Below are 23727 nucleotides of genomic sequence, written 5' to 3'. Positions count from 1 at the left end.
CAAATATTTATTTGGCACTTACTATAGGCACTCTGAAGATATTAAAAATCATAAGGCATAGTTCCCACTCCATGACAGTTTAGAGTCAACTTAGGAAAATAAAACGCATATACATTAAATGGCAATTTTACTAAAAGGCAAATGTACAGAGAAGCCTATGACTACTATAAAGAGTCAAAGGAGAGAGAATTCACATTAGGCACTGAAGGTCAGGTAGGATATGAATGAGATAAGGAACTCAATGGAAAGGAGACTATGGGACCTTCCTAGAAATGTAGGGCATGTTTAGGGACAAGAAAAAATTTCTTCTTGGCTTAAGTTATCTTTGGTTACCTAAGTTGATTTTTATTGTCTCAATAGTAGTTGATGCATAGAAATTTTCAGATAGTAGGTGTTTCTGAGGATATTTAATTCCACCCTTTCATTTATTTTGGATACAGCAAATTTGGGCCAAAGAGAAGAAGGAATATGCCTTACAAGATGGCATGTTAGTTAAGTAGATTCAGGACACAAGCCTGCCACTTTAAAATCTTTATGCCGCTCTCTACTACTAGAATCTGGAAAGCTAGAACAATTGATTTCAGAGATTACAGACAGACCATTCATACCACAAATTCTATCTCCTTCGCTATAAGGTCCCATCTGAAAGTATCACCCCTTTTTGGGGCTTCTAGGATACAATTGTGTGATGAGGCATTCAAGAAAGACAACTATGGACATTATTGTATGAATTGGTTGATACTTATTTTTAGAGCCCCCTTAGACTGTTTAAGAAGTATCAACTGAAACACAGTGCACCCGATTGCTACATGAAAGGAAAAGCAAAATAGAAGTTTCAGGTAAAGCAGAGCAATAAATCTAGAAATTTAAGCTTCTCTCCTCAGGCAACTGAAAGCCAATTCCGCATTTCCTCTTACTCGCTGACAGCCTCTTGGGCATTCAAATAGGAAAGAGTTGAAAACCAGGATTTCCGGTCCAATCTAATACTGGACAACACTTAATGGCTTAAGTAGATTAATAATGCTCTTGCTATTGGAATTTTGCCTTTCACCACCTTTCACCATAAGCTTTGCCTGTACTTGATCTACAGGGAGGCTGAATGTTGAAGAGTCTTTTACCAGACCTGCTCCCATTCAGCACCCTGTCTGGACATGACAACCCAATTTCGACACCAATCAATCGGTAAGAATTTATTGACTGCTACTATGTTCCCCACACTACCTATGATAACGGCAGACACCTGGAAAATTATGAAACATGTTTATTTTCTCAAAGAAGATAGAATCTAGTTGAGTTTTCAACATTAACATATATGGAACAAATATAAATCCAAATAAAATCACCACCAGTAGAAAGTTCTCAGGTTTAGAGGATCCAGAATCTACACACTGAATGGAAGAGCTCAGGGGAGCAAGCAGAGGTGAGGGATTAGGGAGCCCTTAGTGAGGAGGAAACCCCTGACCTGGTCTCGAAAGAGTCACAGAATATGCAGAAGGAAACAGCAGAGGGAAGAAAGTTCTAAAATAAAGAAACAACATGAGTGAAGATAAGACACAACTGTGGGATAATGAAGAAAACCTTCGTGGAGGATACATGGTTGGAGTAGTACAAAATAAGTTTGGTTAGTAAAAGAAAATTAGAAGTTAGACTGCTCTGGACATATTAGTTGACATAAAATATGAAAATGTGTTTTCAAACACGTCTCTCTCCCTTTAATGGTATCATTTGGATGGCTGAAACGTTTCTGACATCTGTAATATCTTAGAAAGATATCTGTCATACAGGAGATGCTTAATAAACATCAGTTAAATAAATGAATAGGTTGGTCAACAGATGAGTGTGTAAGAGTAAATTATATCTAAAATACATGAATCTAAGCATGTTTTAAAATATGAAAAGTAACAAAAATTTTACTGTAAATGTCATGCTACCCTCAGCCAGATACCTGAAGAACAAAGAAATGATTCAATTCCATAAGAATAATTGAACATGTACCATAGTTATAACACAGTAAAGAGGATGGATGAGAGCTGTGCTCTTTTGGAGTTAACAATTTAGTGGAGGTAGAGGTGGCGTGGGAAGAAAAAGAAGAAGATGGAAGGGAGGGAGAGCAAAAAGGGGGGGAATGAAAGAAAGGAGAAAAGAAAAAGAAAGGAAAGGAAAAGAGAGAAACAAAGAAATTAATTAACTCATATCAATAAGTGTTGCAAAGAAAGTGACACGCAGAAGTGATGGATAGTGGCTTGTGGGTTCAGCTTCTTTAAACCAAAGGTCTGAGAAAACTTCTCTGAGGAGTTGACAGTAGAGGTGAAACTTCAACGACAAAAAGAAAACAACTTCACAAAGATTGTAGGGCAGAGACTTTTTGGTCAGGGTGGACAGCCCTACATGGAAAAGACATTGGTATCACAGTTCAAGGAACAGAAAGGTGGCCACTGTGTCTGGAGTGTGTTGCAGAGCTGAGGACAGAAGGACAGGAGCTGGCAGGGCCAATTCACAAGAGGACTGGAAGGTCCAGGTGCCTCAGCTAAGGACAAGGGATTACAAGGCACAGTTATTAGAGGGGCAGAAGACAGTCCAGCACCTACGGGACACAGTCTCTGTCAGAAATGCCCATTCTCATCAGATTGTATATTTGTCCCTAAGCCTGGAGACATGGTTGTAAATTCAGATCAGACCTCAAGATTCTGGAACCATTTTCTGATTTATCTGTAGACAATGGAGAGTTGTAGCTTGAGGATTCTACTCGTTTTTCACAATGGTTAATGCGGTGACTCCCACCCCTATAAAAATCACTGCAAACAGTAATTGTCCTTTTCCTGTGGTGAACTGTAATACAGGGGAAAAGGCCTTTATAAACAGTGCCTCTGCTGCAGTATTTCTCTTCTTGCTCTATACAGGACAGCCCAGGGAAGAATATTCCGAGTCTCAGAGCACAAGCACATGATTCATAAAGATGGCTGCTCCTTTTAGGTCCTGACTCAGCCTAGGGAAGAGCAGAAGCAGAAACTTCCCTTCCAGATGTGCAATGAGGGGAGAAAGTCACTCTGTCCTCAGGGGACAAAACAGTGCTTTGAATTTCAAAGGCGGATGCCCCAGAGGCCCCACCAGACTCACTCCACAAAAATGTTTGATGAATTACCATGGCAGGCATCAACTTTGCAGATTAATGACCAAAAGAGTTTAGTTTATGTCTCAGTGGAAGAAGATAAATTTTCTCTTGGCTTTGAGAATCTGAGGGATTGAGAAACTCAGCTAACCACAGCACCTCTCTCTTCATTCACAATGCTTTACCATGGGTCGTTTACTTTCTACATTCCCTTTCAGCGGGTTTTTATAAATTTAAGCGAAACAGACAGCATGTCTGTGTTCTGCTTCTTTTGCAATACGATGGCAACCAAACGATTAGAAATTGTCTTTGGGTTGGTGTAGTTGGTGGAAAATCATTGAGGTTTGTTGTGAAATTTGTTCTCAACTCATAACTCAACCAGACATGGAATGGCTATTTTCCCAACTTCAGACCAGGCTGCTAAAAAGTACTGGCATCAAATTAAAAATATATGTCAAGGCCAAACCCCCATCCTGTGAGTGTGTGCATGTGCATATGTATTTTCTATACATGTGTATAACCTAGAGTCCCAACCCAGAAGTAGTAAGGCTACTTTGCAAACTAAAACCTGAGCCCAGAAGTCAGGGTTATGATTACTTTTTAATCATAACCCCTACTTCTCTACCTCAACAAGGCCTGTGCTTTCACATCCTGTTAAATATTCTGGACAAGGTTTCCATTAAAAAATATATTATTACGTGCCTGTTCCCACATCATATTTTGTATGCAGCACCATTTATATGAACCAATTGATCATTTTTCTTGAACCATTGCAATCTGTCTAGACCTGTTTTAGATCTTTCTTGGGGATATGAGGGAAGGACAAGGCGTGAAATCACAATGCATCTGAGGAGAAAGTACACGAAACTTTACAGAACACTACAGGATGATGGCTGAGTAAGAAGGCATATGGGACATCAAAGTACATAGCTAGAAAATGGTCCAGGTGAAGTTTTATAAAGTTGAGGGGGTATTCATGGGGTTGTGAAGTACTGGTAGGAGTAAGACAGGATCCAAAGAGCTAGAGAAAGCACAGTGACATGGATGTGAGGGTGAGAAAGCAGAGTATGGGTCTCCCTTTGAGAAGGAGTAGATGATAAGGATGGGAAACATGAGGGCTTGGAACAGCAAAAAGGAGTGTTACTCATTACTGAGAAAGGGGGAGTGAGAGGCATAATGATGAAAATAGCACTTTCACTTTTCCAACTACCCAGAATCAGTTTTAAAAGAAGCTACAGGTAGATGATGCACATTCCATTAGTGATATATATGGACACTTGTCAATTCTACTTTGGGTTCTCGTTAGAGAATTGAAAATGTATTTCCCTTTTTTCAATTAGCACAAGCAGAAAAATGAAGATAACCAACCTCAGATAAGTGACATTTTAAAATGACATAAAAAGATTCTTAAAAGACATAAAATAGTTTGAAAGTCATTGGCGAGGAAATTTCCTTTACAGTCAGAAGCCAATGTGTCGGGCTATTTGTACAACGTTAAGTGCAATTAATCAGAATCCGATTTGCTTTCCTGCCTTAAACCAGGACAGGCTCATGAAAAGCACACTGGTGGCAAACAGGTAACCAGTTTTTTAGAAAAGTAACTCAGGGTGCATCCATAACAGAACCTCCCTCGAAAAAATAATATATAATAAATAATTGTATAGATATGTAACTACTTTACCATCAAAATATATGAAAAATAGGTTTTATTTTAAACTCTATATTGTTCTACAGTATTTACCTCTTGGCTATATAAATCCTATTATTTAAAACAAATGTAGAATTAGTTAAGAGTGGCAATTAATAGTAATTAACAGGACTGACTAAATAGATCATACGTGTGGGAAAAATATAACATTATTTTTACATTTCTGTCCTCTGTACAAATTTAACTCTTAAAACATTTTATTCGATATTTAAATTTTGAAGGCTATATTATTGTATATTCTTAAAATACATAAGACTTTTTAAAGGGAAAATGAAAATACAATAGAAACAGATAGTACCTTTATTTAGTAAAAGACAACATTTCATCCTCTCCCATGACATAATAGAGTATTTTTACTCTTGTTGGTTTTTTAATGTTTTTCCATTAATGCTTCTCTGAACTGCCTGCAGTTATAAGACACCCTTCCTTTATGTGGTGGTAAGGCTGAATATAGTCAAATGTAAACTTCTGCTCGATGTGTGGCTACGCTTTTTATCAAGCCCGCATTTCAGCTTGGAACACTTCAGAGTTTACTAACTAGCAAGGGCAGGGTTTTAGACTTGTAGGAATCAGTGTCCAGCTCTCCAAACTATGTTCCTCCACTTCATACCTACATACTTATTTGATGGGCCAGAACTTTGTCAGTCATGTTTGCTGCATCTATAAATTCATCACAGAAAAAGTCCATGTCCAATGTGGACATTGTTTTCAAAACACTATGCAGCATATTGGATGTCATCATAAGTTAAACTTCTTTATTCAGGAGAAATGACTTTACAGCAGAGGTAATTCAAACTTGTGAATTCAAAACTTTTCTCAACTTGTAAAATCAAAGCTGGATTCCAAGTACATTACAGTTTTAGTAAATAAGGAAATTAAGAAAGCCTTGTTTGACTTGGCTGTCCTCTGGTGACATTTTTGTTGTTGTTCATTTAGAAGCAGCCTTATTTCCAAAAAATGAGTCTTTTTTTTCCCCCTGTGTATGAATTTTTGTCACATCCTACATACAACACCAGATAGCTCAGGTATAATTATTTTCTAGGCTCCTTGTGGCCTCTTCACAGATCACCAAAGAGTTTCAGACAAATACCAAATAAATTTCTCTTTTACTGTAATACTGTCTTCCATTCTCATCCCCAATGTATTTCAAATCAGTGAAGCACGTTCTTCTTATCCCATACTTTGAAGATATGATTTAGAGCAGGCCGACATTTTAACATCTTTTCTATGGCCCTCAATACTGATAGCCATTTTGTAGGCACACACCTAAAAAGGCCAATTCCTTCCGTTTCTATGAAATCAAAAAGCCCAAGTGCTTTTGTCTATTTTGAGGAAGCTAAAAGTGACCCAAAACTTCATGTTGTAAGTTTCAATATCACAGGTAAGCAAATTCATACCCCGTTTTAGCAGTGTTGTAGATAGGGTGGAGACAGGATTTAGCAGGTGAGACTGGTTCGTTTGTTTGGTAAGAAATTTAAAAACGAAATGGCAGTTACCAATACCTGTATTTTCATTGTCTGCTAGTATGCAGACAGATAAGTAAAGTCGAGTTTGTATTTAAATAGGATATCAACAATGTGTTATGTTTTCTGAAGTTTTATTAAAATCTTCATAGAAATCAAGAAGTAACCTGAAACTCCATTTTGCAAGTCCAAATACTGAAGAACTAGAGGGAACATTATCTTGTTGCTGTGGTTCAAGAAATCACTTGACATACTAAGGAAAGCATGGTGTTGGTCAGATCTTAAAAAAATTGACTCTATTCTGTAAGAGGGCACCACATTTGACACCCAAAATTTCTCCACAGGACATTTTAACTGAAACCTATAAATCGGGAAATGTAACTTAAATTGATGTCATAGAAAAATCGAGAGAATAATATGATAATGCTGCTTGCCTGGGTGGTATAGCCAAGATAATTTAGCAGAGACTATTTTCAACTAAGTAGTGGTGTCTTTTTTTTTTTTCTTTTAAGCTTATTTATTTATTTTGAGAGAGAGAGAGAAAGCCAGAGGGAGTGGAGGAGGGGCAGAGACAGAGGGACAGAGAATCCCAAGTAGGCTCTGTGCTGTTAGCCCCATGTGGGGCTTGATCTCACAAACTGTAAGATCATGACCTAAGCTGAAATCAAGAGTTGGAAGTTTAATGAACTGAGCCACCCAGGTATCCTGGCAGTGGTGTCTTTTTAGGAGACAAAAAAGCTTCTGACTAATTTAGAAGTTCTTCTGTGTCTCATCCTAAAATTGAGAAACTCAGTCTCCCTATTTGTTCTCACAAGGCCATCTCCACCATGTCCAATTTTCTGCACATTTTGCAAGATGCTCTCTTTTGATTATTGATTTCCCTAATCTAGTTGCATGAGTCCTTCCATCAGTCATTAATTAACAGTCATTTAACCTTCTTTTTCTGGGGTTTCCAGGTTATGCTGGCATTGGAGTATAATTATCCTCATTTTCATTATCTGAACACTTAGAAAATATAGTCACAATATTCACAATGTAAAAACTTAAACTAGCACTATGGCGATACAAAGGACAACAGTTCATCAAGAAACAGTCAAAGATAGACTGAATACTCATAATTACAGTGTACTTAAGGTATACCCTCAAGTTACATCAATCGGTGTGAAACAACAATGGGTGATTCATTAGGGTGAACTTCAAGTCATGGTTGGCAAGAGAAGGACAAAACATAGTGACAACAACTATGGAAGATAAATAATCTATGCTTTATCTATTTGGTACTAAAAACAGCATTGCTTTCTGCATCTATATATGGGCTGCCATATGGGTTTTATACTTTTCCCTGAACCTGTAGCATCTATCACCAAAAAATAAGATTTTTTTGTGTCCCAGGGATGGAATCCCTGAGATATAGGACTCTCAGCTCTAAAACCAGGACAGTTGCTCATGTTAGCAGGACTTAAATTATTCAGCATAAATTCTTGCAAAGTTCAGAAAAGAACCATAAAGCCAATCATCTTATCAAAACATGATGAAACAATACATGGAACAGGCTATCTGGGAAATCACAATCTATATTTGAAAATGGGGTATCTATAGGGGCACCTGGGTGGCTCAGTTGGTTAAGCGTCTGACTTCGGCTCAGGTCATGATCTCACGGTTTGTAAGTTGGAGCCCCGCGTTGGGTTCTATGCTGACACCTCAGAGCCTAGATCTTGCTTTGGATTCTGTGCCTCCCCCTCTCTCTGCCCCTCCCCTGCTCATGCTCTGTCTCTCTCTGTCTCTCAATAATAAATAAATGTTAAATTAAAAAAAAAAAAGAAAATGGGCTATGTACAGAAAAAGATGTCTGAGAACTGACCAATTGAACCTACCAAAAGGTGGAGACATTCAGGATGATTCAAACCACCACAACTGATGATCATGAGTTTTAAAAAACATAGGAAGAACTAAATCTGGTCCAGATGAGAATAAGTCTCTGTAAGTCTCTGTGCCTTTACCTTTAGACATCATCAAAGGTAAGCTCTCAAATCCTAAAGCAAGTATCAGGTCACTTTAAATCACTATTCTAAGGGGTTTAAATATCTTATTTTTTATTTTTTGTTGTTTATTATAAGTAGGGCCACAGGGCTACTAATGACTCTTACTCCCACATAGCCAATGCTGATTGGCTGTTCTCCAAACAGATATTCCTCTGAAAAAGAGCCCACTTCTATTAATAAGGAATAAAACTTTTGTTTTAGGGAAACTTTAGAGGAATGCATTAACATACTTAGTTAAACTCAGTGGAAGCATCACCAGGGACTGCCCCTGCTTATTCATCGAAAAGGCCCTAAGTTGTATCTGGAGTAGCACTTCCCAAAATATAGAGACGCTATGTTAACAAACTGTAGGGGCGCCTGGGTGGCGCAGTCGGTTAAGCATCCGACTTCAGCCAGGTCACGATCTCGCGGTCTGTGAGTTGGAGCCCCGCGTCAGGCTCTGGGCTGATGGCTCGGAGCCTGGAGCCTGTTTCCGATTCTGTGTCTCCCTCTCTCTCTGCCCCTCCCCCGTTCATGCTCTGTCTCTCTCTGTCCCAAAAATAAATAAAAAACGTTGAAAAAAAAATTAAAAAAAAAACAAACTGTATAGTTAAATATATTTGAGGAACAGCGGGTTTAAAAAGTGTCAAACAGTATTCCTTCTTATAGATTCCACATATTTTTTAATAGGCTCATGTACAATGAGTAAATTAAGAGTTAGAAATCTCACATTTGGTACTCAAATTTACTTGATCAATAACTTTTTAAAGCTTAGAACACTTCTCTGAAGCAGTTCCACAAACTACAGTTTGGGATACACCGATAGAAATATAACAAAAGGTTAAAACAGGATTCTGTTTGAAGTTCAGTTGAAGTCCCAAGACAATAGGAACCAAGCAGACCTACATGCCAGGATGATTGGATCACCCAAATTGGACTTGTAACAGAGGTTACTAAGAACTGGATTTACAAACCCTAGCTGACCATACCTCTCTGTATTCTAGAAAAGATGCTGGCTAGGCTATGATAAGAGTTTGGCATTGAGAAGTGGGGATTTTTACAAAGAATTTTGCCCGCAATGCTTTACCCACATGGAGAAGGCTTAGGGGAGCTTCCCTCATGTCAAGCAAGTGACAGGGAGTTCAATGGCTCACTTAGGTAGCTTGGAATGCGCTCCCTGTGTTTTCAGGGTCAAAGTGAAGGGTTTTCTGACTTAAACCTAAAACCTTTAACAAATGAAAGACTATGGCTGAAGCTGCCTAGTAGGTGGCTCAATTTAAGGAGGCCACCTTAATTTGAGGATATAACTCCACCCTACTATTAGTAAGTCAAAGACCCGTATTTCCATGGAGGAAGTAAGGGACAAGTGCAAGACAAAAGCACCCCAGTATAGTCTTGGATCTTGCACTGTTGGAGGTAAGGAAACCTCAGCAGAGAAAAGTCCTCAGATGCCCAGGATTTGAAGAAGGAATCACAAGTGGACAGCCTCGGGAGATGGATTTATCATCAAGAGAACGGCAGTTAAGAGGACCGCAGCTGTTACTGAAACAGCCTGCAAGGAGAAGGGCCAGGCTAAACATCTGCCACTGCAAGCCAGCAGATGGGCACCAGCCAAGCAAGTTGGATTCAGCCTCCCATTTCTCTCCGTTCTCTGCACCCTATTCACCTGGTGTGTGGGAATGGGGAGAAGATGAAAAAATAAAGGAAGAAGCTACAAAGCACAGAGAAGATGCATTACCTATGGATGAATTTCAGAGTGTTTATTCCTATGCTAGACTTTTCATGTTCATAACTGAACTGATACTGTTTGGACACTTGAGTAACCAGATGACTTACTCAAGTAAACAAAGCGAGTAGCAAGCTCTGGGCACCAACTGAAATTTACTCAGAAGCAAAGGAGTATCTAGTCCTACAGAGTGAATTTAGAAAGGCAGTTGTGAGGAAAAAATAAATTTGTGCTAACCCTACCATGTAACACTAAACATTTTGTTAAGAGCAGCACTGGCTTCCTGTAAAGTATCTGAAGTCCATCCTGTTATTTTGTGATGCAGAACCCCACTGCAAGGAGGAGAAAGGCAAGCACCGCCATGCATTTTCATGGCACTTCCAAGTTCAGCATCTCAACTGACATTCCCAACCCTATGAGGCAGCTGGGTAGGTATAACTGTTTCCATTTTACAGATGGAAAAACTGAGGACCAAATCCAGTACTTGATTTAGCTAATGCCTAAAAGCTCGAGACTGACAGCTCTAGCTTTAAGAACTCTCATCATCCAAACCCCTTGTTCAGGGTTTTTTCCAAACATATATGCTGTTTTCTTTGAAGGACAAGATAAGAGGTCACTTAAAAAACCTAGAATCCATTTCTCTTACATGATTGGAATAATTTCTCAGTGAATAAGACTGAAATAATTGTAGCTGTTAGTGATTTTTTACACTTTGAAATAAAGTCAAGAGCAGCAGAAAACAATATGACCCCAGGCAGAGTAGATTAAAGCCTTTTTCCAAACCCAGGCTGGTTGCTCTTTATAGCTGGGTGGATTTTGTTTTTCTCCCCTTAAATAATTTTAGGTGGTAGTATATGTGCGGGCGGGGGGGGGGGGGTTGATTACACTAAAACAAAATCCTGTGTACAAGCATCTCTTTTGGCATAAATCACAAGGCCAGTTATCATTTTTTTTCTTCTTTCCCCCCCCCCCCCCCCACTGGCACAAAATCTAAGAAAAGCATCAAGGGACAAATGATTTGCAGTCTATTTAACATCATGGTTATTTTTATGAGACCTCATTATTGCTCTTTACCCTAAATTATAGGTACATTCTTGGCTCCATTTCCCCCTCTTGTGCAAGCCCCAGAAGAGTGTGTTTTCTTTTCTATATTTCTAAATGATCTTCAATACTTCATCAATCAGACATTCAACAACTCATAGGTGATGTGTTGGACCAAAGCTAAGATCTGTGAAAAACAGTAGTTACTGCCAGAACTTTGTGCCTATCTTATGCCAGTGGAGATATTTCCAACCCTGTTTTTACTAAACATTCCTTGAAGGGGAAGACTCTCCCTTTACATGTCCTAATCCAGTTTCTAGGAAATGAAAAAGTGTTGTTGAGTTGAATTAACTACAACCCTAAAAAGATGGTCATGTTGCCATTATCTTTTTTTAAGACAAAGCACACTGAACCTCCAAAAGGTGAAATGGCCTTCCCAAAGTCATAGAGATAGCTAAGACAAAGTCAGAACTTGAATCCAGACACCCTGAATTCCAGTGTCTGTGTGCTGATATTACAAGCCCTATCTTTGGGAACTCCTTCCATAGAATGTTCCCTATAAGCTCAATGCAACATAGCTATGGTCATTTTGTTTACTTAACCCAATGAATAAAAAACTTCTGTTTTTAAGAAACAGAACTGAAACTTTGTTCATGGAGAAAAGTTGTTTATACCAACAAATGAATAATAGAGAGAGAGGGGAGAGGGAAAATAAGGAACAAATGAAAAAAGGAAGGAAGGAAGGAAGGAAGGAAGGAAGGAAGGAAGGAAGGAAGGAAGGAAGGAAAAGACAAAGAAAGAAAAAGGGGGGTGGTAGAGATAAAGAGTAAGCAAAACCATTCCATGTCATCAAGTCATGTTATCAAACTGAGTTTCAACCTGCCTTGCCAGTTTTACTCACCACCACTACTCCTTACTCATCCTATGCTCCCATTAAACTGGTCTAAACTGGCTATGCTGAGGATAAAGAACAAAAAAAAAATTGTATATTGATCTTCTATCCTGCAACCTGCTAAATTCACTTATTACCTCTAGCGCTTATCATAAATTCTACTGTATTTTCAATATAAATGATCATTTCATCTATGAACAAAGACAGTTTTTTATTTTTCCTTCCCAGCCTAGATGCCTTTTCTTTCTTTCTTTCTTTCTTTTTTCTTGCCTTACTACACTAAAACCTTCAGTGCAATGCCAAGAAGTAGCAAACGTGTAGTTGTACATTTTTTTTAACAACAAAAATGATTATTTTTCAGGCATTGGGTAAAGCCCAGGTAAGTTAAAGGTGAGTAAGAATCAGTCCCAAACTTAAGGATGTCATGACCTGGGGGAAAACCTCTTTTTACTGGTAGGAGAGACAACCAAATAAAGCTGGAAAGATAAACCAGGACAGGTCCTTGAATAATAAAAGTGACAACAGCAGCAAAAGGAGCCTTAATATTTATAGAAGGATTGATATGGGCTAGGCCCTGTTCAAAATTTCTAATATGTATTAACTCATCTGACTCGTCCATCTTATCTCCATTTTATAGGTAGGGAATAAGAGACACACACTATCTCCATTTTATAGGTAGGGAATAAGAGAAGATAAGTGACCTATGTCCTCAGAGCCAGTGTTCTTAAGTGCTAGACTAAATTGCCTTTGGTTATCATGTCTTCATTAACAGGTATTGAGTATCCACTCTTTGCTAATTACTATGTCACTTTCAATTACTTTAATTATCACAATAATCTTGTTTTATAAAGGAAGGAATTGAAGTTCAGAGACTTTAAGTGACCTGTCCAAGGTCACCCCACTAGCACAAGACTCAAACCTTGGTGTTCTGACTCTAAATTCAATATCCTTTCCACTACCCTCTGATTCCTCTTCAAATAGCTAAAATTTATATAGTACTTTGCAGCTTACAAAACTCATGACCACATTTATGCCTTAAATGGCACTTAAAGGAATTGAGATTTTATTCACTAAGCAAAGGAGAACCTTGGTCAGTTTTTCAGAGAAAGGAAAATGTAAAAGAGAAAAAAGGTATTTCTGGAAGGCTAGGGCAGCATTGTGCTAGATAGATTTGCGAGGGCAAGTGTATAAGCAAAGGTGTCAGGAGATGCTGTAACTCTCAAGAGGATCCACACTCACCTCTGAACCTATGAGTCGTTCCCTCCAAACTCACTTTGCCAGTCAAGAGAAGTCCTGTTTTAAATAATGTTCCTGGAGGGAACTCTCTGAAGAGCAGAGATAATAAAAGTATTTCTTATGTCACTTCTTCCTGCATTTAACTTTCAGGAATATTTTTGTTAACTGAGAAGAGCACACCAAGGAACCATTATCACTGATACAAGGAGAAAACGGACGGTAGATTTCCTCAGCCACGTCCTGTCAGTGTCAACAATTTAACTAAACATATAATAGTCATAACCTCATCAGTGTTAAATTTTCTAGGTTTCTGGCACATATCTCTTCATCTCCCTCATTAAGTTTATAGAGTGTTCTTTGGTACATTTGCTCAGTATTAGGATTTCAGTTTCAACTGGCACATATTAGAATCAGACAGAGGAATGATTTTTTCTGCCTTAAGTAGTTAGCAGAATATAAGAACATATGAAATGGACCAATGCCCAAAGCCAGGTACTTGGCAAATAATAGCAAATGGATTTGACCCCATCCATCACAATCTTGCCCCATTCGCCAGGGTTGGGTCTAACACAGGGAGGCCAACCAAGCCCAAGATATGAACAGTTACTTTGTTTTCATTATCTTCCTTGCTGCATGCCATGCACACTATTCCTTGCTCAGGGACTGCCCTCATTTGGAAACGGAGTCTGGAGATCCTCATGATTACACTCCCACCTGGATGGTTACTCCAAACAAACTTCCAAACCCTAATCTATCCCAATCCCCCTTCCTTTTAGCCTAATTTTAACATGTTAACATTCTGTGCTCAACGAGGGCAGATACAAATGATTGCTAGGATTTCATTCAGGCAAATATTTAAGTGATAGCAAGCTTGAGGTGATTTTATTTCCACGGGTATCTGCATTTTAAAAAGCAGTACCCAGAGTCAGGAATGCCTTAGCCTATAGATAGATGAAGTTCAACTGTAAAGATGGGGCACCATGGAGTTTCAGGGTGGCAGTTCTTCCAGCATCCATCAAAAATGCCCTGGCAGGACCAGCTAAACCCCTATCAGCATACTTTTACCTCAAGTTTCCATCTGTCATGTAGGGATATAACCCTGACCTCACAGGATTATTATAATATAGGGACATAGTATGACCTCACAAGATTCTTGTAGGGATAAAACAACGTGGCTAGTAATTGGCCAATTGGTTTATAGCTCAGAAAACTATCAATTACTATGCAGAAGTGAGAGGTTTCTAGTGACTTCTGAGTTTTGCCTTTTTTATAGGGAACCCACTTATCTACCTCCATTGGGGTCTAAAGAGATGAGAAATTTCCTGTGTAGTGAAACTATTTCAGTCATGTAGGATTCTAACTTCCACCTCCACTACTTGTCAGGCTCAACTACAGATTAGTTATCCTAGCTCTAGTTTCTCAACCACCCACAAAAATATAGCCCCTATTTCTTGGATGGGCTGAAGAGAAACCACTTTTACCAATAGCAGCAGAGGTCATTTGGTACCTACTCACAAAGTTGTCATACCAATACCGTGTAACCCAATAACTGAGTCAAGAACGTACTTCAAGAAGAAAGGTAAAACTTGTCACTATTTCACTTTGAATAAGACCTCCACTCCCAACCATAGGAAATCTTTATTTATTTATCTATTTTTATCTAAAGTGGGTTTCATAGCCCTTCAAAGGCTGCTGTCTTCCTCTCAGGATATTAAGGCATAGTCTATACTTTCTTTCACTACTTTGCATTCTTAGTGTCCTTAGAATATTAGAAGTCTACTTGACTATACAAGTAAATAAATTCTAGATATTTGGTGAACATTAAATTATGGGGAAATGAGGATTTCATAAGTTCTGATCAAAGTGTCACAAAAGGATTGATAGTACTGAAGAATATCCTGGGACATTCACTTTATTTTACAGAGTGGGGAACTAAGGCCCTACCTTAAAGCTAAATGCTGGAGTTATGAGGCAAATCTGAAATGCCAATCTGTAGATGGTGTATCTACTCTACCATATAGTGCCCATTCCCCTCTGTTGTGCATGCCATCAGCACTAATGCAATCAGGAAGTGCCCTTTCTTATAACTACCTTGTCTTGTCATTGTTCCCTAGGAAATAATAAATGTCTCATATCCCACCCATATGTTAGTCTTCTTCCTCCTTTCCCATGGTTTTCTCATATTTCCTCCTCAGGTTTCACGTCAGTTCTGTGAACTAACAGGCCTTTAACTCAACACTTTTGCAATGACCAATTGAATTGATCAGTAAATGGCTGCTCAAGTACCTGTCACCAACACTGCTGTGGTCTGTTAGTGGAGATGCCAATGTTCTCTGTCATAAGATACAACCACACAATGACACTGGGGAAAATGGGGGTGTGGAGAACAGCTCTATAAGCCATCTTCAGGGTGTTCTATGGCCTACAGCCAGTGTGCATGGGCTGAGAGAGGAGAGAGAAGGGACCTCACCATGGGGATGGGAAGAATGCTGCCCTTTGACAATGCATCTCTGTGGTGGTGAGGCTGATGACAGCACACAGAGCATACAACTCTGGCTAGATACCAAACATCTGGGCTCGAAACCAAGCAACAAAGTTGTTCAAATCAAAGAAAACCTAATCAACAAATATTTTCAATGCCTACTATGCGCATTCAGACAGCTGTGGTTAGAATGGATGACATTTGAGTCTTACTCAAGTCCCCAAAATTCCACTGCTCTCTGTTCCAGATGCCTGATCTTATATTAATCAAATATTCATGTTTTGAATTGAGCATCTGTTGGCATATGTTGATGTACAGACAAAACCAAAAGTAATGAATTATTTCTCCAGTACATTAATGGTACTCTTTTCAAGCTCCCTAGAGTGAGGCTGGGGACAGCTTACCTCAAGCCACCAGCCATTTCTAAGATATCTGTCCCTCTTGCTAATGCCTGCTCTATCAGAATGCAGAGAAGTTAGGAGGGCCATGCTCCCTCCCATAGCTCCAGGGAGATTCAGGTGAGGACACCACCAGAGGCAACATCTTTCTGAAATCACTGGTTGCCCCTAGGCTCCAAAGCACTCAATGCCAGGAGGGAACCCTGTGCATAATTTGGCATCTGTGGTGCTCCAAGAACAAAGGATATAATATCTCTTTGTTTCTGGACATCCTAAAGTTAAAATGACACCTTGGCTCACAATTATGATTCTGCATTCTTTTATAAATCATGTTTTTTTCTAAAAGAACTTAAGCGGGTGAATGAACATCCAGTTGCCTCTTTTCTGGCATTTCTCCTATGAGGAATGCCAGGGCCTTTACTAATATTACCACCAAGTATTGCAGTCATGAAATGAATAAAGTCAAGGGATTTGCTTTTAGCTCGCTTTAGGCCATTTACTGTTTTCATTCTTCAATAAGAAGAAACAGCCACTGAGGTGAAGATGGGAAGACCTCTCCATATGTGATGGCGGTCTCCGATTTTTCAATGTCCCCTAGCTGTTGTCAAATAGGCTTTGTACACACTTCAGTTAATACAATCACACTTGTCTTCCTGGTTTGACAATGACTTCTAAGCTCCTCAGAGTTATCAGGGTCTTCCAGAGGCCTCCCTGTCCCCCGCCCCCACCATGGCAATATGACACTGAGGATAAGGACCTGCACAATAATTATGACAAGGAGTTTCTGAACAAAGAAGGAAGGAACCACTAAAGCCAGGCTTGCTCACAGCATTCCCAAAGGAAATTAGAGGTGATAGAATCACCCTGATTCTATCTGCACCCTGAGCTTTGTGACTCCCTTCTTAAAGGTATGAAATCAAAAACTCTTGGTCACTTCCCTTTTAAACTTACCCTGAACACTGAGCTACTCAAGAAAAGTACATTAAAAAGTGCTTTTCTCAAGTACTTCAGCTTTAAACCTTTGTTCCTTCCCTCAGTACATGAATAAGTGGGGACAACCTATAGGAAAACTGAAAATTCCCATATCCAGGGACTATGCTGTTCTAGACAGTACTGTGGATGAATTAGAAAAAAGATGCCCCATTGGGTAGAAGCACCTACTGACACATAGCTTGATGAGTGGAGCCTGAGTCAGATTTTGATTCTGCTGACTCACCTCCTTGATTTATGGAAATCTGGTAGTGCTTTCTCACCCTTAAACCCAAAATCTAAATCAGACTTTAAGTGGTCTATCTCCTCTCTTCTGAGCTCTGCCTGATCCTCCTTACTATATAAAATCCCCCAGGCTCTATTCAAGAAGACAGCTTCCAAAACAGCTTCATCAACAACAAAAGTTCCAACTTAAAAGTCCAAACTCCTTTTATAATCTCAACCCCATTCCGAGCCCAAGTAATAACCTCAGAGAGGAGAAAGTGTTTGGGAGAAGGGTGGAGAGTATCCATACCTCCTCTTGCCTCTCACTACACTAACTTTGTTGCTTGCACTCTCAACCTTGTTCTACCTTTCTTCTATGTCACTCTTTACTACACTAGTTCTCCACTAACTCAACTTTTCTGTTACCAACTTTGCTTGTCTGCCCCCAAATGGAAAGACAAAATTCCAAAGCCACAGTGCTTATACTCTCCCCATGCCAACTCCTCTGCGGAATTTTGTAACCCAAAGATGACCCTAGCCTACATGCTGGAATGTCTTTACCATCGAAGAACTATTTCTGCAAAAAATTTTGATGTTGTCATTTTCATTTAAAAAAAAGATGATAAAACACACACACAAGCCATTATTAGTAAAATGCCTGCAGATGATGGAGAGGAATGCATATCAATATATACACATGCATATAGATGAACGAGTGAGCACATGTGTATATGCCTACCCATGGAGGCCAAGATGAACCTTTCAACTGAAGAGCGTGATTAAATACTAAGGAAAATGACAGGAATCAAAAGTGATTTCAAATTTCTTCGAGCTTTTCCCTCCACTACTCACTCCAGAGTAAAAAAGAAAAGAGAAAAAGAAAAAAAAAAAATGAAAGTTTTCTCAGAATTCCATTTAAATTTGATACCTAAATTAGCTTCAAAAAGCAGTCACATGGGTGGCAGATATGCAGGGGTTACTAAGCAGAGGTCTCATTGTGGTATGAGAATGATTGCTAGCTAGTAAGGGGGATTTTCTAGTCCTCTTCTGGTATTGCTTAGCTAAATAAACTCTGACACCTCTGCCCCTCAGTGCTTGATATCTTAGATTCTTTCCAGTGTTTACTAGTGTTCTGTGGTTATATTACTTAAAAGTTATGTGGATATTTAGAATAATGACTACCATGTCCATGATAACCACCAATGCCACCACCCTTATCCTGACTTCTTTTCTTTCTAGAACAATTTAAAGTTGCCCAGTTACACCTGTACCTTAAGAGATGAACAAAAAATTGATTTCTCCTGTTTGCAAGGAAGAATAGAGATAGAGTTTTTAGTGACTTAGCCAATATATGTGGGTGGTGCTGATTTCAAACTTCAAAAATGCCAAAGAGCCCAGTGCAAGACTGTCTCAAACTCTACTGATGGAAGACCCTTCTAATTGGGTTTCCACAGTAGCTGTCAAGGGTAATAATGGAAATTCCAAGAAAAACTTGATCTTCAGAGAGCTTGGGCTCTGCTTATGGTCCTGAGTTTGAGCCAGGAGCAGACTTTTCAAATGCTATTCCAAATATTCCCTAACCTAACAATTTGGGATGACATTCAGTGCTAACTCAGTGTATCTTCCATTTCATGACAAGCATGCATGCAACTGTTTATACTGCATATAATTTATGACGTTGGACATGTCATTCTTTCCTCTACACAAAAAATTAAAGTCAGCTTCTCAACCCAAAGATATCTTGGATAAGAAGAAGGTCTACCTTTTTTTTTTTTTTTTTACATAGAATGTTTCATGAATTTGCATGCCATCCTTGCACAGGAGCCATGCTAATCTTCTCTGTATAGTCCTATTTTAGGATATATGCTGCTGAAGCAAGCATGAGGTCTATTTGAGAGACAGAATGATAAGTAGTAAAAATCACAGGTTTTGGAATCACACAGAGCAGCAATAACTTTAAATATCTACGTTAAGAGAGGGTAGCACCTGAGAATACCCAGACATGTTTTGTTTGTATTATTCTTCCCCTACCCCATTGGATACAGTTGTTGGCACATAGATATACTCAATAAATATTTATTGAACTAAATTAATTCATTCTCATATTGAACAAATTTACTTTCACTTAAAGGAGACTCCATAATCTTTAAGTAATCTGATACTGTGCTCTTTGCTATTTCTTTAAGGTAGAGTTCTGGGTTTGAGATATTGATGTCTTCATCCCACTTCATCCATAAAGCTTCCCTGACAACCTCAGTCTCCCCTACTCTCTTTTTTTCTGACTCCCTGTTATATTCATTCCAGGTTCCACTCACTTTGGCACATACATGATACCTTATCTTGCCATGTAAAATGTGTTTCATAAACACATCATCCTTCCTAAGAGCCTGTAAGTTCTTCAAGGGCAAAGGCCATGTTTGACATTTATTTTGTATGTCCCACAGCACACAACATAATATAGAGCCTGTAGCAGGCTCTGAACAAGTACCTGTTAAATTGAGTTGCATTTTAAGGACAGCATTCCATCGCCAGTGATGATTTTTGTTTAGAGAATTATCAAAAGGCTGTATTCACCACTCATTTCACCCAAATTAAGCCCATGGGTCTGTACACTTGAAGTGCTAGTTGGGAAGCAGAGGCTCAGAAAGCAGCTGCTTACTTTCAACAAAGAAGAGATTGCATTTCAGCAACGGACTGCAGAATTTCACCTATTCGTCACTAGTGACTCCTGGCCAAACCCTTTGGTGTTATCAGGAATAAAAAGTAACCAAGAGACATGTCGAATATCAATTTCCAATTACTTTTCTGTAACACATTTCAGCCACTTGGGAAAACTCCCAAGAGATCTGTTGCCCCTTATCAGCTAAGATCAGGCTTACCTTTCAAACAGGTAACACTCGGCAGCACCCTGTACAGCCTCAATATTATAATGTCCTTCTCGGACACTCAGATTCTCTTGTGAAGTCTTCAATATTGGCTTACACTGTCACCGGAGATCTGGCCCAAATGCGGAAGGCCCCTGATATTATACCCTGAACCACAGGCACTGGAGTGAGATGAGAATAACGCTAACACCTGTGGTGAACTACTGTCACTAAGGTTACTAAAGCTTAATTTGCATCCAGATGTTGAATGTGGGGCACAAAGACTCATGCAGGACTTTTGCACTGTCAACTCCAGCCAAAGGGGAAAGAAATAAGAGTCTCTAAAGTCTTAACTTTGATACTCAAAACACAGAACAGCATTTCTACCCTCCAGATCACAGAAAGCGGGCCGCAAACTAATTGAAAAAATCTTTGGTATTAGGGATGTTAAAACTGAGGATCTGCAAAAAACCAGAAATCACATGTCCCCTTTATTACAAAGTAATGGGAAAGAATTTGGAAAAACCAGGAAACATCTCTGGGTTCATAAATCAGCCCAGTTGGAGGAAAACGCAAATGGCCAGCACCTGGAATGGGCCTTCATCTGGAGCGGGACAGCAGTCTAGGCTGTGCACTGTGATTAATGGCTTGAGTGAAAGGTCTCAGTTGAGGCTGAACAATTAACTTGTTCTCTCCACATCTCAGAACTCTCCACAGCATAACTATGTCTTCCCTGATTGTGCATATTTCCTAAAATGCAAGCCAGTCTGGGAAGCTTCGAACATGTCATCAGACTGTTTCTGACAGTCGGGAGAGCCCTGGTGTTTGACAGGACTACTTTCATCAAATCGTCTGTGTTGACTCTGCATGCATGTCTCAACCTTTCAGTTCTTTTTCAAGCTTAAGAACCATCTAAAATGAGGCAATAGCATTGGCCTCGATCTGTCGAAGAAAAAAAAAAAAAAGTCCACAGCTCAGAGGATTGCAAATGGACAGCATATGGCCTGGCTTGTTTCTGGTCATTCCCAAAAAAGTTCTTAGGGAATTGAATGTCCGTGAGATTAATGGTTCCCTCCTGTCCTGTCTTTATCCTTTGGAATAGGTTTCTCTAATCTCTTTCAGACCCTCTAAAGCATTTACATCAAACCAATCATTCCTCCTAAATCTACAACCAAGACTCTGATAAGACCTACCAGAACCTAAGGAACTCTCCAAAGCTTCTTCCCTTTCTCCTAGAAGTCAATTTTTAGATGGGAAAGAGGTACCCCCAGAACCTCATTTTGCAAGTAGAAGTACCCAAGGAATCTGTTTTCCTCGTTTCCAAGTTGTAATCAATTCTGCCTCATCTTCTTTTGTGACAAATGGATATACCAAAAGTGGATATCGTCCCACACATAGCAGGCCCCACACAATTACTTTTTACAGTGAAGGCATCCTGTCTCCAGAAACATCAAAAACAACAATAGTATCAACATGGATAATGATAATAATAATAATAATAATAATAATAATAATAATAGAAGCAGGAGCAACACCAACAATAAAATGTATGTAAGTATTTACTATGGGCCAGGAACTCTTTGAAATACTTCATTTATATCAACTCATATGATCCTCAGAAAAACACTGCTAAGATAAGTGTTACTGTTAGACCCATTTTACAGAGTTAGAAGAGTCAAGTAACTTGCTAAAGGCCAAAAAGCCAGTAAGTGGCAAATCTAAGATAGAAACACAGGTCTCAGACTTAAGTTTTTCATACTATCCTATAAGATCCTATACTGCAGCTAGGCTCTCTAGAGGTATTGGGCCCCACCCACGATTGCTGATGAGATTAGAGAAGCAACCCTTCTAGCATAGCACCCACTTAGGCATCAGGCTTGGTGAGTCCTGTTTCTGCTACCCCATGTGTAACCTCAAATGAGTTTGAGCCTCTGAGCCTTAGTTGTCCTCATCTGTAAAATCACTGATACTAAACCTGTCTTATAAAGTTTTTGTAAGAATTGGTGAGATAATGCATATGCAGGACCCAGCACAGTGCCTAGAACTGGTAGTTGCTTAATAATCATAGCTATGGTTATTACTAATCCGATTAGCTAATACTAACTAAAGCAACTGAAGAAGATGAGGCAGAAATGATCACAACTTGGAATGTAGATATGAAAAGGCAGACCAGTGTGGGGACCTCTAAGAGACTAGAATACTCAGATACTAAAAAGTACTTGTGAGAGATAGCCACCTTCCTGGTCTGACCCAATCTACAAAGCCTGTAGGTTAGCTTACCTCCATGCAAGTAAAAAAAATCTAATTTTAAAAATTTGCTACATTGAGGAAAAACAAAAAGATGTCCAGACTGGGAGAATTCAAATATTCTCCCTGAAATTCCTGGTGAAAAAGCAAGACAGTGAGGTATCCTTCACAGCCTCATGTGGCTGCTCCAGCATCGAGCTTGGAGTTGCATCCTTCATTCTGCATTTCCTACATGCTCTTGCCGACCCCTGACACATCACATTCTTTGCATCAATAAGGACTGCTGCCAGAACACACTAAATTGCCTTTGACTACATTTAACTGATCTAGTATTTTTTTATGATTCTTTCTTGTTGTACCATTTTTCACTTTTGACTTTATAATTCTCTGCTGACTTTAAATAAAGCATTGCCAGACTACCCAAGGTGGTTTTTAATAGAGATTTAGGGGTGAGGTGGTGCTGTGGTTTGGATTCAGATTCTACTCCAGCAACAAGGGGAAATTAACTAGATGGTTTCATCTCAAGTGCCCATTTATACTCGGAATGGACAGAGAGTTTATCTTCTTCCAAGTCTTGTAATCATGACACTACAAAGTGATTTTCAAGAAATTAAAAATTAGGTAGCAATAGCTTCTCCACCACAAAACCACTACACAGTGTCCCTGTAAGCCCAGATGAGTGGGATATACAAAGACAGCAGGGAATCACTTGCTGAATGCCAGGGAAGCAGGGAGGAATTTAACCACACTCTGTCCTATGCCAAAGACAATGCTTGTTCTTCTCTAAGTTGGGGAACTCAAATGACCCTACACCAGCTATGTCAGCCTGCCTCCAGAGCTTTCTCCCTCCTCTGTGCTGTCCTCAGTCCCCCCTGTCCCATTCTGCCCACAAGAAACACTGAAAGCCAGCTGGCCCTTAATCACTGGGAAAGGTGATCTGACTAGCAAAGAAACTGAGTCAGATAAGCAATCCCCAACATTAACCTTTCTTTTTTAGAGAAGAATAAGTTAACTATATCTTGAAAATTTTAAATTGGTAATTTCAGTACAATTTTGGCTTTGTCTTGCTTTTCGTTATCATGCAATGCTTGCTTCATTACAAAGGAATAGATATAACACATGTAAAGCATTCAGAACAAAAGTTTTTTAAATATCTGTGTACCCATCACCAAGTTTACAAATAAATCTCTTTAGCTGTTCCTCTCAAATTAGATTTATTTGCCTCCACTTACCAACAGTGGTAAATGCAACCCTGAACTTTGAGTTTTTCATTCCATGGTTTTGCCACCTATGAAAAGACCCTTTTAAAATAGTGTTTTAATAGACATTTTTAAATGTCTACCTGG

At 39.2% G+C, this 23727-nt stretch overlaps 1 protein-coding gene and 1 non-coding gene across 3 annotated transcripts in view; both read right to left on the bottom strand.

The window, feature by feature from the left end:
• LRMDA (leucine rich melanocyte differentiation associated) overlaps positions 1 to 23727 on the bottom strand; it is a 1024583-nt gene that overhangs the window by 154318 nt on the left and 846538 nt on the right. The gene's annotated exons all lie outside the window — the stretch shown is intronic.
• On the bottom strand, positions 19047 to 19152 carry LOC128772569 (U6 spliceosomal RNA). The gene has a single exon (XR_008416747.1). It is a non-coding gene; the product is annotated as a U6 spliceosomal RNA (small nuclear RNA).

The sequence above is a fragment of the Panthera pardus genome, unplaced genomic scaffold (assembly GCF_024362965.1).
Source record: "Panthera pardus isolate Hobbes unplaced genomic scaffold, ASM2436296v1 HiC_scaffold_22, whole genome shotgun sequence".
In the NCBI taxonomy this organism is placed as follows: Eukaryota; Metazoa; Chordata; class Mammalia; order Carnivora; family Felidae; genus Panthera; species Panthera pardus.
This window is presented reverse-complemented; position numbering and strand designations above follow the sequence as displayed.